We start from the raw sequence: 13,043 nt of genomic DNA on the forward strand, positions 1-13,043 counted from the left end.
CACAGAATCCAAAGCAGGCTCCAGGCTCTGAGCTGTCAGCACAGAGCCTAACGTGGAGCTCGAACCTGTGAACCATGAGATCATGACCCGAGGCAAAGTTGGACGGTTTTCAGACTGAGCCACCCAGGCGCCCCACCCTCCATAGACTTTAAACTCCACGAAAGACAATGGTCATATCTTCCCTGTACTCACCCATCCTTAGTCCACTGCACCCTGAAGATCCTCAATGGGAGTTTGTTTCCTCTTATTAAAAAATGTATTACATATTTATTACAGAAACTTTAGAAAATACAAATGTATTTTTTTTTTAAACAGAACAATAAAATGACCTGCAATTCCGTCATCCAGACACAACCATTGTTAACTTCTTGAAATGTATCCTGCAGGGGGGCCTGGGGGGCTCAGCGTCCCACTTAGGCTCAGGTTATGATCTCACGGTTCGTGGGTTCGGGCCCCGTGTCGGGGTCTGTGCTGACAGCTCAGAGCCTGGAGCCTGCTTCAGATCCTGTGTCTCCCTTTCTCTGCTCTTCCCCCATTCATGCTCTCTCTCTCTCTCTCTCTCTCTCTCTCTCTCTCTCTCTCAAAAATAAGTAAACATTAAAAACAATGTATCCTGCCAGTTTTCAATGAACAAATTAACAAATGACACTTGGGGGAAAACTAAGGCAGTACTGTTTACAAGTGCCGAGCGCTAGAATAACTTGGCAGACATGTTGTTCTAGGCACCATCCATGGATTATATCATTTATCTTTTCAATAACCTTATGAGGTAAACAAATGTATTATCCCCATTTTATAGATGAGGAAATGACACAGGGAGATTCATCATCTTCCTGAAATTCACCTTGTCGGTAAGTGGCAGAGCTGGGATTAGAATCTATCTCTGGAAGCTGCACTCATCTACTTCCTATGCTGCCTCCCAAGAGGAGGGGGGTTCACACATGGGGCACGGCCATCCGCTCTCCGGGTGGACCCATGCCCCTGGAGGGCTACCAGCTCTCGCTGTCGAGAGTGACGCGGGCAGAGAAGAAGGCCCAGGTCGGAGCTGGCGTGTTGGCAAAGCGGTTCCTGGGAAGCTCGCCCATCGCTGCCCGCCCTTGTGCATAAGTCATCAGGCAGGCGTCCTCGGGCACGCGGTCTCACTGCTGGCAAGCCGCACGCTCCCCACGCCCACACCAATGTTGCTCAACAACAGGACAAAAGAAAGGCACAGGGAGGCAAAGAATGGTGCCACAGAGAGAAAAGGGAGGCGCAGGGCATTCTGCTCTCCGCCCTGAATACGTGCATTGTGCCCAGCTCTCCCCTTGCTCAGGGCCGGACCCACCGCAAGAAACAACAGACGTACAAGAAACAATGTGAGTGAACAGTTTCCCTGGAGGTCAGGCCCTCACGAGGTGCGGCTGTGGGGGCAGCAACTGAATAAAGCAAAATGATGCTTTTAACAACGGGGTATCTGCCATTGATTCTAAGAGGAGACCACATTTGACCACTTTGCTCTCTCTACACCCTCGGTTCTGACCGCTCGAAGGGTGTGAGAACAGCCACACGCACCCAGCAGGCGGCACTGCCTGGCTCTCTCTGACTACTGAGCCAGGGAGCCACCTCGCATTTGTGGCTCAGGGTTTCACTTACCTTGGGGAAATTACTTCATCTCTCTGAGACTCGGTTTCTTTTTCCTTAAAATGGGCACAGGAGCCATCCCTGCTTTGCCAGCTGGAAGGGTGTTACAGGGTGAAGTGCATCCAGCCCTCCAGATTTATATTTTGAAGTCCAAACCCTGAGTACTTCAGAATGTGACTTTAGTTGGAAATAAGGTCATGGCAAAAGGAATTTGTTAGATGAGGTCATGCCAGAGTAGCGTGGGCCCCCAGTCCAGTATGACTGGTGTCCTTATGACAAGGGGACACTTAGACACAGACATGCACACACACACTTAGGGAACACACTACTTTAAGATGAAAGCAGAGACCTACAAGCCACGGAACATCAAAGATTGCCCAGAAACCACCAGAAGCTGGCGGGGAGGCCTGGAGAAGATTCTCCCTCACCCTCCAAAGGAATCAAGCCTGCCCCACAAGTGGTTTGCTAGTCTCCTGAGCTGTGAGAGAGCACTTTCTGTTGTTTAAGCCACAGGTCAGTGGTTCCTTGTTACAGCAGACTGAGAAGACTGATCTAAGAGGGTTGTTTTAAGATCAAATTAGATAGTGGATGTGGCATGATCCATGAAAGGCTGTGTATATATATTTTACCATAAAAACGTTTACCCGAAGCTATTTGCTGTAAGTTTGTTATTAAAAGCTGACTTACACCTGGGAACGGTCCAACTGGTAATGCTAACAATATTAGAGTATTTTGATACATCAGAAATACCGTGTACCAGGCGTGTGTGAGGGCTCAACGAGCTCCTTTGAGTTATCAGGTCCTGTTGAGTATCCTTTTCATTTCTCTCCCAGTCTCTTCATTTCTGTCTTCAGGGCCCCTGGTCACCACCGTGTGTCACTAGCATTTTTACAAGGCTCTCCCAACAGTCTTCCCTGTTTCCAGTCTGGCCCCTCCTGCCCATTCTTCATACCACCCCCATCAGCGTGACTTCAGAGTTTCTGTATGAGAGTGACTGAGGTGGGAGCCTCAGTGATCACGGGGAGAGTATGATGACAAGGTCCCAAACATGGCTTCTGGACCGAGCCCTGCTTGATTCGAGCCACAGCATCACCGCTTATAGTCATGTGACTTCCAGCTTCCATTCCTTCCTGTTAGGATTAAATGAGCTGGGGGCGCCTGGGTGGCTCAGTCGGTTAAGTGTCCGACTTCCGCTCAGGTCATGATCTCGCAGTTCACGGGTTCAGGCCCCACATCAGGCTCTGTGCCGACAGCTCAGAGCCTGGAGCCTGATTCAGATTCTGTCTCCCTCTCTCTCTGCCCCTCACCCACTCACACTATCTCTCTCTCTCAAAAATAAACATTAAAAAAAAAATTTTTTTTAAAGATTAAACGAGTTAACACAGTGTTAACACGAGTTGAGTGATTTTAAAAACCATGTAGAATAATGCCAGGCACGTGGGAAGCTTCCATAAGTATGAATTCTTATTTTTCTGCTGCGGTTATATAACAAACTCATGTTTTTAAGTTGGAATATATGTTTCCTTGGTGGTGCTGATGGAAGCTGGTGTGGAGATTGGCCCTTGGTTCAGCGACTGAGCTCTTTGTAAGAATGATTACCGAACTGTAATATAGTCATAACAGTCCTCTGCTGAAAACTTTGAGTGCCTGTCCATTTCCCTCGTGATAAAAATTCACCCTTGGATGTGGCCATGTGGCCTTCGAAAGGGGGTATCTTGCCTTCTCTCCTGCCTCTGCCTCTCCCCACGCTCCCCCTGGGTTCCTGCCCTCCAGCCACACTGAAGCATCATAGATACCCCTGCCTCAAGCCATCACATGTGCTTTCCCCTACCCTCTCTGAGGAAAAGCAAAGACACAGAACAGACACCTGCACACTCACCGGCAGGGATGGGACAGTGGAGGTCGCGTGTGTCAGTCAAAGCGGCTGAGCCCATCTCCATCACCAGCAGACCCGCATGTTTCCCTAATCGTGGAAGCTGAACCCTGCTGTCTGTCAGCAATCTCCCTAAGCAGGAATCACCTTGAGGTTTGTGCCGAGCTGCTGTTCCCTTGGGAAATAGCTCAACTCTAGCGCCTTGGAAAGAGAGGCAGGAACTCTCGGAGCTGCCAGATTAAATAATTCCTGTCTGCTGCTTATTAATTTTTTTTAAAGTTGAATAAAATATTCACATAAGGTGTTCTTACATTGCTTTTTGGCTTTTACTTTGCCAGAATGATTTCCAATAACGACGCTGTGGGAAATTTTTATTGCAAAACTGTCTTTTCACCACTGCGCTGGAATTCACGGCGCACATTTAAGAAGATCCTCCTTACAAAAGGACCCACATGAAAATCAGTGCTTTTGGAGGATCGGCTCATTTAGGAAGCTTTATTGAGTGTTGAGTGTGTGAAAGGCATTGCCGGGCAATATGGAGGAAATGTAGAGATGGGGTGCCTGCCCTCAAAGAGCGTATAGTGTAACTGAGGCAAAACACACACACACACACGCACGTACAACATACACAGACATGCACGCACACGCACACATGCATGCCGTAATAACACAAGACACATAGTCAGGGCTTCAGTACAAAGACCAACAAATTCTCGCAGGAATTCTAGGGCGTAGGAAGTATTTACATCGGAGAGAAATAGGAAGAATCCAAGAGTGTTTCCACGAAGTGTGTTTCCATGAACCAATTTCAAGGAAAGTACAAAGGAAGGTTTTCTTGAGAAATGCATTTAGCTAATTCATGCTGCAACGTACTCTCTCTCCAAGGCAGCAACCCAAAGCAACAGAAAGACCACGTATGCAGGAATGGGGTCAGGACCCCACTCAGTGCTCTGGACTTGGAGAAGGGGGCTTTGAGGTGCTGCAGGACTCAGAGCCTTCCAGGGGAGGGGCTTAGATTCTGCCAAACACATCCATGCTACCCAGGGATGGCCCTGTTCAACTCCCTCACACGCCTTTGTCTCCGCTGCTGCTGCTGTCTTGAAAGAAATGAGGCATTTCTGGGAAGACATGATCCGTGCATCCCTGCAAAACCTCACACTATACAAAATCACACACTAAACGTGGCAGTGCTTATGGAGAAAAACAGGGTAGAGGTCTGACCGCTCAAAACCTATGTGACCTTGTAACTGGTCTACCAACAGGAATAATGTTCTCTGGAGAGAACTCTGGCAGCCAAAGTGGGCAGCTCAGTAGGGCCAGAATCTGCTTCCGGGCATTATTCAAACTGCACAGACACAATTGTGCCGACCAAGGGTGCTGCAAGCCAGGGGGTCTTCTGGGAAGGTGGGGACGTGGGGAGGTGCAGACTGGGGTGTGCTGATCTGGGAAGGCAGCCCCAAGCACAGGTGTTGATTTGAAATTTAAAACACAGACAAACCTGAAAGCCACAGCAAGCCACAAAGGTCCCACGTGGCAGGAGGCCACAAGGTCAGAAGGCTCCCCTTGTCCCCACCCCTTGTGTATCTCCTCTAGTTCCATTTCAGAAAACAAGGGCTTTCTGGATCTGCTCCACGGTGCGTAGAGCACTCATTCTGGAAGGCATAAAGCGCCCTTTGTTTTATCCAGACATTAATGGTTTCTATGCTCTCTAGTTTCTGCCTCCTTCCCCAAATACTGACTGAACTGAGAGATAGCACGTTCCTTACAGATCATCAGCTTACCTCCACTTGAATAAATGATAAATGATTAAGGGCTCTGAAACGTAGATTAAGTTATCACTTGTATGATTAATCTGAATAAATTACACTTTTAAATTAAATATAGCAAGCAGAATATTTGAGTAAATCAAGTAAATATTTGAATAAATCAAATATATTACTTTGTTCATAAACTAACCAAGTGACTGAGTTTATTATAAAGACATTCATTTCAGCCTATCCAAAACATTTCTCTCATTCTTCCCCCCTAGAAAGGTGAAAAGGAATTATTTTTAAATACTATGTAGAAGAGAGCATTGGGCTTCAAGGTACAATTATTGTCCAGATATCAATTAGTACAGGTTTTAGGTTTCTGAGAGGCTTAGATTGTTGTCTCCTCAAACATTTTTTTCCTCATCTCTACATCCCCCTGCTTTATCTGTATTGATAAAATCAAGGCCAGCATTGATCCAGGGAACTGAGAACATGACCATTTAAGATTGGTAAATGGAGGGTTGGGAAGCAATTGGGAAAGAGGGGGCTGTTCCATGGAATTTTAGCTGCGTGAGGGGAGGGGGAGGAGTGGGCATCCTTCTGGGCAGCCCTGCCCTGTCCACATGGCTTTCCTGGCAGTGGACAGCCTGGCTTTCTGTTTGGGAAAGACATTTTCAAAAATTGCCCGTAAGACACTTGGGTGCTTTTGAGTATCAGGTTGAGTTCCTTCAAGCTTCCACTAAGAATAGTGATGCAGCATTATGGGGGTCCTCCAAAGCACAGGACCCAGGGTTACATCATACCCGGGCCCCAATGCCACAAAACCAGGAAGGTATGACCAACAAGTAGATTGCATCTTACGTGCCAACTTCTTTTGAATGATGGATAGTGGTGGTGGCCTAGGATATGGTGTTAGAGAAGATTGTAAGGCTGCCTCCAGGCTCAGCAGGAGAGAGTGCCACCACTGATGGGTGATTTCTGGGTGAGCACGTGGGCCCCAGGAGTGCCGTTTCTGGGCTAGCAGTGACACATGAAAAGGGGGCTTGAGCTAACCACTAGCCACAGATACCAGGGTCTTAGCCGAATTTAATAGAAAAAGAATGACAGTAAAATGGCTGACACTCCTCTATGTACATTTTTGGCCCACACTTTAAGAAGAACACTGATTGGGGCACCTGGGTGGCTTAGTTGATTAATAGTCTGACTTCAACTCAGGTCATGATCTCAAGGTTTGTAGGTTTGCGCCCCACATCCGGCTTTGTGCTGACAGCTCGGAGCCTGGAGCCTGCTTCAGATTCTGTGTCTCCCTCTCTCTGCTCCTCCCCCGCTCGTGCTCTCTCTCTCTCTCTCTCAAAAACAAATGAACATTAAAAAATAAAAATAAATAAAAAGAACACTGATTAATGTGTTTGTTTAGGACAGGGTTTCTCACGCTCAGCCATGTTGAGTATTTGGGCCAGATAATTCTTTGCTGCCGGGGCTGTCCTGTGCGCTGTAGGTTCTCTAGCAGCATCCCTGGCCTCTTTTAGATGCCAGCAGTACCCTGCCCTTTTTGTGACAACCTAAAATGTCTGGAGACATGTTGCTCTGGTTGAGAACTGTTGATCTAGGAGAAGTGGGACCAGCATGGTGATGTGGTTAGAAGACATTTCTTTTGAAGGGTAGTTGAAGTAACTGGGGTAGTTTAAGTTAGAGACGTCCAGATGTAGTGATGATCACTTCAAAATTTGAAGGGTGCCATACGGGCCTATTCTCTATCACTCTGGAAGAAATGAAGCCAATAGGTGAAAGTTCCAGGAGGTTAGATTTAGATCAAGTTATCCAGAGAACCTTTCCAACGAGGGTTCTGGTACGGGTCTGAGACTGCAGTTTCCTGTCACTGGACATGTGCCTATAAGCAGGGGCTGAGTAAGTACTTAGGGACAGAAGTGGGGAAGGGCATTTTGGGGCACCGGATAGGACTTGGAACAGTTTTGAAAGTCCCTTTCAAATAGACAGTTCTGTAATTTGATATCCCAGGGGGTTTGCTCTGGCCTTGCCCTTGCCACAGTTATGTATTCTGACTATGCCCCCTAAAACCTTTATTCATAACTTAACAATGATGGCTGGTATGTACTGAGGGCAGGGCCTCACTTATCTCATTTAATCCCTGCAACAACCCAACCGGTACTGTTATCTTTCTTTTCAGATGGGGAAACTGAGGCCTTGTGTTAAGTAACTCATCCACGGGCTCACCCCTACATTATTAAATCAGAGCAGGATGAGACTTGGGTCTAATACTCCATCATGCATGGCCTTCGTTATCGTACGGTATGTTACATAAATCCAAATTTTCTAACTCCCAGGGTTCCCATCAGTTGCTGGGTTCATGGTTTGTGCAGTTAATAACCTGTGGAGACCATCGGGCCTGATGTTCCACAGACTGAAGAAGCCCACCTCTCTGCAGGTGGTGTCTTTTGTTTGAGATGCTGGAAGGAAACCCGAAAGGGGGAGTATCAGGTGGGAAATTACTGAATGTTAACAGATAGATACCTTTCCCTAAACAATATTTGATTTTGTGGCAGAGCCATAAATTTTTTTTAATGTTTATTATTTATTTTTGAGAGAGAAAGAGAAAGACAGAACGTGAGCAGGGGAGGGGCAGAGAGAGGGAGACACAGAATCCAAAGCAGGCTCCAGGCTCTGAGCTGTCAGCACAGAGCCCGACACGTGGCTCGAACCCATAAACCATGAGATCATGACCTGAGCCGAAGTCAGACACTTAACTGACTGAGCCACCCAGGTGCCCCATTATATTTTATTCTTAAACCTTCTCTATTTATAACTGTCCCCTGATTGCCCATGAAGCACACATTAGCATTTCATCAGCCTTGTGCACACTGTTCTCCAGTGGCACAAGCAGAGCGGGACAAAAGTCAATATCAGGTTGATCGCTAGTCTTTTTTCTAATCATACCTGTGTCTCCCATTCTTCCTTATTCTCACTGCAGAGGAAATAACGTTTCCAGAAGATTTCTTCAGCAGTATAACTGATCCCATTGTGTTTAATAACAAACACACTTCACACCGGTTATGAACCTCCCATGAAGTGTCTGCTCTGTAGGAAGGGCTGGGCAGCCCCTGAGCAGTCTGTGTGGTCGGAACTGAAACAGCCTAATTATAAGTCTTCCAAAGCAAAGTTTGGGAGAGATTTCCAGGGGCGCGCACAGCACCTGGAGTGAGGTTTGGCCGCTAATAAGCTCGTCCTTCACATGATTGGCTCCTGTTTTTCAGGCCGCTCTCCTATCATGCACGGCCTCCTTCCCACCTTGTCCCACATCACCTTGCTTTCCTCACCCCTCCTGCTCCAGCCCAGTCCAGATGGGGGCTGGAGCACTGCTCAGTGACAGTGAATGGATGTATGGATGACGGTCATTTCTGGAATGGATGATGCAAAGAGAAGGTGCTCTCTATCTCTCCCCTCACCAACTCCGTGGAGAACCTGGCATTATTTTCCTAATGAAGACTTGATGGGAGCAGGGGGCTTGTATGATTGAGCAGTCCTGTAATTCTTCCTCTACCTGTGTCCTCATCAACACTTTGCCTCTACAGGATTGCTGTAAGGGTCAGAGAAACAAACTAGGCTTTGTATAGATGCTGGTTTTTGTTTTTAAATTATAAATGTTAATTCTTATTCCTATCCCTTCCCAGTATCCCCCAATTATTATTATTATTATTTTATTATTTTTATTTTTATATTTTAGAGAGAGAACACAAGCTGGGAGGGGCAGAGAGAGAGAGAGAGAGAGAGAGAAAATCTTAATCAGGCTCCACACTCAGCACAGAAATGACATGGGGCCTGATCCCACAACCCTGGGATCATGACCTAGGCTGAAATCAAGAGTCGGATGCTCAACTGACTGAGCCACCCAGGCACCCCTATGTCTCCTAATGTAAATGATTTCTCGTTGCTTATAGATCAAAGTTCAAATCGAGTCTAGAATTTGAGACCATTGTAAAATGCCCATTGTATCTACGTGACCCTTCTCCCCTTCTGGAGCCGTGAATCCTTACCAAGCGGATGAGTGCATTGTCCCCTGTTGTCCTCCGTCTGTAACATTCTTCTGACCCCTCTCTGGCTGTGAAAGGCAGGCCCCACTCAAAGAGCTCTGCCTTGACTCTGACGCCTTTCCTGAAGGCCCAGCCCAGAGCGTGCTCTCTTTTCCCTTTCCTTAGTGGATTTAAGGGGATGAGGTAGGAAGGGGAACCTCAGAGGGCAGGGCCTGAGCGAGAGGAGGAGGGTCAGGCACTGGGGTTTAGGATGGGGGCTGGGAGGCCGGCATGGGAACTAGCAAGTTTGATGGGGTAGGACAGGGCAGTCTCCCTCTGGGGCAGGTACATTTCCCTCAACCCTTTGTCCCCATCGGTCACTGTGATCTGGGCCTCATGGGTGGCCCCATGGGTGGCCCACAGATGGCACATGGGTGGCCCACAGAGCAAATGATCTAGAATCTAGATCACTTTGCAACACCCTAAAGCCACAAAAACTGTTGTGACTTTTCATCCCTTTCTTGCCTTCAGGAAACCTACACTGTCACTGAAGAGATTCAGAGAAGAACTTGGGCTGTCTTCTCTCAGAAAGCCTAGCCCTGGGATCAGTTCATTGTTTATTCATTAATAAGTCTGGGAACAAGTCTACCTGTCACCCTCAGAACTTTTCTCTCCCTGAGCACATACACCTGTCTTAGGCGGTCTGACGCCTCTGTCTTCTGAAATGGGATACAGTGTCATATTTGTATGCCCCAAGGCTTCTGTCATTCACTCTTTATTTCAGTAACACCAGGAAATCTCCCCAGTGAAAAGCAGACCGCTGTATCCTGGGAATCAATAGGGATATGCTGTTCGGTCTTCCAAAAGTCTGACCCAGGACTCTATGGCAGGCAAGTCCTCACCTGCTGGGACCCACGTTCTCATTGCATAGATGTGGACATACAGTGCTGAAAGTGTGGCTGAAAGTGTGGCTGTATGAAGCCTGGGAGGATGGACGGACTTGTGGAAGTTAGGCTGCCGGGCCCATCCCTTAAGGGATCGAGCCGCACTCCTTAGCCACAGACCCTGGGGCTGCCCTGTCCAGTACATGACAGGTCTCGACTGCTCACACTGAGGACGGTAGGCGATACGCACCCTCTCCTAGGATCCACGGTCATCCTTGACTTACACAACTCTGTGGACTTGCTTGTCTGTAACAGATACCAAGAAAGTTTCCCTGGCCTTCCAGCCTGGAATCTGCACCCTGCTTCTGCCCTGGAGCTGGGCTTGAATCCAGGGCCTCCTTGTGATTTCTGAGTCTGCTGCATGGTCATTTCTCTCTGGCCCAGCCTGACTTCTAGGGCACAGGCCTCAGCTCTCTCCTGTAGATTCATGGTTCCTGCATTCCTGCTAGCCTGGTACTACATGCAAGAAGGTCCCGCTGTATTCTCCTGTACCCACCCCCAACTCCCCGTCCCAGCCTATGCCTGGCCCAGGGGTTTGGCACTAACCCGGGGATTGGTTGGCTACAGGGCTACAATGAAACACAAAATTTCTGTTTTATCTTCTGGTTTAGACTTCTACATATTCAGATACCATATTTTAGTAACAGCTTAAGATTTACATCTAAATATAAAATATTGATTTGAGCATAAAAAGTAAAGAATGTATATGAATTCTGAAAGTTTAAAAAATCTTGAAACCAAATACAAGCTCAAGAAGAGTTTACATAAATGTGTGGATAGTTTAGGGGCTCCTGGGTGGCTCAGTCAGGTAAGTGTCTGACTTCAGTTCGGGTCATGATCTCACAGTTCGTGAGTTTGAGCCCCATGTCGGGCTCTGTGCTGACAGTGCTTGGATCTTCTTGGCCCTCTCTCTTTCTGGCCCTCCCCCACTCAAGCTCTCTCTCTCTCTCTCTCTCTCTCTCTCTCTCAAAAATAAATAAATATTAAAAAAATTTTTTTGAACTTGTGGATACTTTATCCCATTTCTTGCCCCATTTTCTGGCCCCCTACCTCCATGTTTCATCTATTCTAAATGAATTGGGGCCTCTAAAGATCCCAGGCTGTTTCTTGCCTCTGTGTTTTGTTCATGCTGTTTTTCCAGGTCTTAGAACATGGTAGGAATTTAATAAATGTTTGTTGAGTAAATGTTTCGCCTTAGAGAATGCATCCCTCAGAGTATCTAGCACATAGTACTTAAAAGTTATTGAATTAATGGATAAATCAAAGACTAAGGGAAACTAACACAGTCTTCACTTTTGAGGCGCCTTTTATGGGAGAAATGATCATTTATATTCCTCTCTAAAGGAAAATAATCTTTTAAAAAATTACAGCATATGAAATCTTGCTGGTGCCATGAATTCTAGCACAATGCTTTTGGGAGGGCTCAAAAAAGTAGAAGACCTAGTTGGCCAGGGTCAGGAAGCAAACCTGGAATTAACTGATAATAGCTGTGCTTGATCACTTATTCACCTTGGGTCCTTTTAGTCATTTCTCTCCACAGATGATTTACAAAATATACACGCCCCTTTAAGCCAAAAGGAAATTTTCAGGGAATGAAAATATAAATTTCCAGCCATAGAAACAAGAGAGGTTTCAAAAATATAAAAAAGAGGGTAGGACACACCATGACCAAAATGAGAAAATGTAATATGCATCTAATCAGAGGTGGAGAATGAGAGAGGGGCACTATCCAAAGAGAAAAAGGCCGAGTATTTTTTAGTATGTAGGAAAGATCCCAATTTTTCAGATTCAGGAAGGCCAGTGTATCTCAAGTAGGGTAAGTAAAAAGAAAACTACAAGACACTTCATAGCGCAACTGATGAACAAAGACTGAAGAGATCTTAAAAGCGGTAAAAGACAAATTACCTAGAAAGGAATGACAAACTAATAGCTTGCTTTCCAAAGTAACAAGGGATGCCAGAAAAATGATGGGATTGTATCTTCAAAGTCCTAAGAGAAAAGGAAATGCGAGGTATGAAGTATAGCTCGAGTGCCCAGCAGGTATCACAGACACAGATACGCCATGGAGGGAATATGGTACCCAACGTGAACACTTCCTGCACAATCAACAGACTATTAGATGATGCCTCCAAAAACTTAAAAGTAAGATTTATACCTTCACAGCAGGGTAGAATCAGTCTTAATGGGCATCCAGAGAATTTGCTTCAGGCAATATTGAACACGTTAGAGAAACAAGTGACAGACAAAGCTTCGCTGTCCAGGGGTCCAAGCTATCAGAACTTCAAGAGATGGGCCAAAGCAAGCTTTTTTGGGCAGCCCTGGGCTATTCATTAGGCCCACGAAGCGTGGCCTTATGGCCTTAGCCCAGCAGGAATGGCAACCTGTCCCTCCCAGCCCCGACCAACACTCACAAAGGGACCAGAGATCAAAGTTAAGTTTCAGTGGACTTTACAATCAGGAAAACTGGAAGGAAGTGTTTTTAATGTTAACTTGTGTATACTTTTTTTTTTGTTTTAAAGTTTAGTGGTTTTCGTACGTGAATTACCTGGTGGTTGGTGAGGCATTAGGGGGCACCGCGACCATCTTTTTAATGCTCTGAATGGGAGGGAGAAATATTTGAAGGCCAACGTCGGACCTACCTTCTTCATTTGGTGCCTTTCTTCATGATATATATAACACCTGTAGAACAGTGCCTGGCAGGTAGCAAATGCACTAAAAAAGCTGCATCCCTTTCCTTTAAGGCCCATGTGAAGAACCAGGGTGACTGTGGGTACACAGTGTGCTGTTTTCCAGGCCAAAGGGGTGGAGGGTGGAGCTAGGAGGGGAA

General features: G+C 46.5%; 1 protein-coding gene across 2 annotated transcripts in view; it reads right to left on the bottom strand.

Annotated features, from left to right (window-relative positions):
• The window catches only part of VTCN1 (V-set domain containing T cell activation inhibitor 1), a 62,535-nt gene that overhangs the window by 30,542 nt on the left and 18,950 nt on the right, over positions 1-13,043 (bottom strand). The gene's annotated exons all lie outside the window — the stretch shown is intronic.

Source organism: Prionailurus bengalensis, chromosome C1 (genome assembly GCF_016509475.1).
Source record: "Prionailurus bengalensis isolate Pbe53 chromosome C1, Fcat_Pben_1.1_paternal_pri, whole genome shotgun sequence".
NCBI classification, from domain to species: domain Eukaryota; kingdom Metazoa; phylum Chordata; class Mammalia; order Carnivora; family Felidae; genus Prionailurus; species Prionailurus bengalensis.